Source organism: Piliocolobus tephrosceles, chromosome 3, assembly GCF_002776525.5.
Source record: "Piliocolobus tephrosceles isolate RC106 chromosome 3, ASM277652v3, whole genome shotgun sequence".
NCBI lineage: Eukaryota > Metazoa > Chordata > Mammalia > Primates > Cercopithecidae > Piliocolobus > Piliocolobus tephrosceles.
Genome location: NC_045436.1, coordinates 168,283,268 through 168,285,625, shown reverse-complemented (window position 1 = coordinate 168,285,625; position 2,358 = coordinate 168,283,268). Strand labels below are relative to the sequence as shown.

Below are 2,358 nucleotides of genomic sequence, written 5' to 3'. Positions count from 1 at the left end.
AGAAAGAAAGAAAGAAAGAAAGAAAGAAAGAAAGAAAGAAAGAAAGAAAGAAAGAAAGAAAGAAAGAAACGGCATCAGAATGGTTAAGAACTTAAATGTAACTCCAATAGTGAGGACCAAATTAGAATTAAATAATTTTACCAAAAAAGAAAAATCACTTTGTCATATGAAAAATCATGGCAAGCATACATTTGACATACTGATAACTGTAATGATACATTTGGGTTTTTTTTTTTCGGTCAGTGATCTTTTATTGGAGAAAGGAGTTTATTCTAATCCTCAATACTGAGAACAGTTTGTCTCTGAAAGTATATATCGATGAGCAAACTGCTAAACAAGAAAACAAGAGTTCCCATTTACAAAGGATCTTGGCAGTTAAAAAAAAAAAAAGGCACCAGCATTTCTCAGGACAGTCACTTACATCACTTACATTTCAGGGACAGCAGATTATTCTTTTTAATTTTGAGACAAAATCTCGTTCTGTCACCCTGGCTGGAGTACAGCGGTGCCATCACTGCTCACCTCAACTATGGGCTTGTGCTACCACACTCAGCTAATTTTTGTATTTTTTGTGTAGACAGGAGTCTCACTATGTTGTCCAGGCTGGTCTCCAAGTCCTGGGCTCAAGTGATACTACTGCCTCTGTTTCCCAAAATGCTGGGATTACAGGCGTGAGCCACTGCTTTTGGCCCAGGGTAGTATTAAAGGAAGATCCCAGACCTGATAGAGGTGAGAATAAGAGAAAAGATGATTAGTCTCCTTTATTCTGGAAGCAGAAGAATACCAAGAAATTCTTCTTTTTTGAGTCGGAGTCTCACTCTGTCGCCCAGGCTGGAGTGCAGTGGCGTGATCTTGGCTCACTGCAAGCGCCACCTCCCGGGTTCACACCATTCTCCTGCCTCAGCCTCCTGAGTAGCTGGGACTACAGGCCCCCGCCACCACGCCCGGCTAATTTTTTGTATCTTTAGTAGAGACGGGGTTTCACCGTGTTAGCCAAGATAGTCTCGATCTCCTGACCTCGTGATCTGCCTGCTCCGACCTCCCAAAGTGCTGGGATTACAGGCGTGAGCCACCACGCCGGGCCAATGAAATTCTTTAAAAGGCAAGTGGTTAGCCATTAATAATTGCCTGGGCTGGGAGTGCAGTGATTATGGGACTTTGCATAATTTGAATGTTTATTTTATTCTAATATTTTTCCAACAAGAAGCCATAATTTTACTTAGGATAGAAACAAGTACAAATTTCAAAACAAGTTGCAGTTATTCTTTTGAAACACAGAAAAAAAGTCATTTTCAGGCGGTCACATTGTTAATTCCATAATAGCTGTTACAATATCATTACTGTTGTTCTTCAGGGCTTCCACTGCCTTTGCTCTCAACACATTTGCTTGTGACATGACCAATACTACGTCCTTAACTTCCACACCTGTGTCATCAACCTGTTCCTCTCCAGTCTTCTCTTATACAGTTGGAGTCTATGTGTTTCCTTGAATGTTTGAGACAGCTCATGCTGTGTCTCGGCAGGTGCTAACCATGCTTGTTAAGATAAATCCTTGATCTTGGTTTCCCCCAAAACTACATAGGTATCTGAAGCAGGGTTCTTGTAGACATCTGGTTTTGTGATGACAAAGAAGATATTCTTAGATTTCCAGTAGTGGCTGGAGTAACCCCTGTAATCTACGGAAGACCGAGTTTGGACATAGCCTTACATGCCTTCTTTTCACTCTAACTCTGTTTTGCTTTACTGATTGACACTCATTGATTTCAGCTACTGCTGCCAGTTGGGCTGTTTGTGTGGTGTCTCTGTGGAATCCCGTTCCTCGAGCTCTGGTACTGATTTATCACTGTGAGGTTCTGTTCCAGACCTGGTCTCCACCTGGGGCTGTGGCAACTCCTGCTCTGTAGTAGGAATGGTTTCTGTGGCTTCACCAGGCATTTAGTGCAGGGAACATGAGACCAGGATGGTGGCAGAAAGACAGCCAGCAAGAAGGCAACAGTTTGTTTTTCAAAAACTAAATGGGGCTGGGTGTGGTGGCTCACACCGGTAATCTCAGCATCTTGGGAAGCCCAGGTGGGCGGATCACTTCAGGCCAGGAGTTCAAGACCAGCCTGGCCAACACGGTGAAATTCCATGTCTCCTAAAAATACAAAAATTAGCCCGGTGTGGTGGCATGCACCTGTAATCCCAGTTACTCAGGAAGCTGAGGCAGGATAATTACTTGAGGCTAGGAGGCAGATGTTGCAGTAAGCCAAGATTGAGCTACTACACTCCAGCCCGGGCGACAGAGCAAGACTCTATCTCGAAAGAAGGAAAGGAAGGAAGGAAGGAAGGAAGGAAGGAAGGAAGGAAGGAAGGAAG

The 2,358-nt window shown here is 43.6% G+C and overlaps 1 pseudogene; it reads right to left on the bottom strand.

Moving 5' to 3' along the window:
- Positions 1-1,300: 1,300 nt before the first annotated feature.
- LOC111539016 lies at positions 1,301-1,935 on the bottom strand (annotated as a pseudogene).
- Positions 1,936-2,358: the final 423 nt, after the last annotated feature.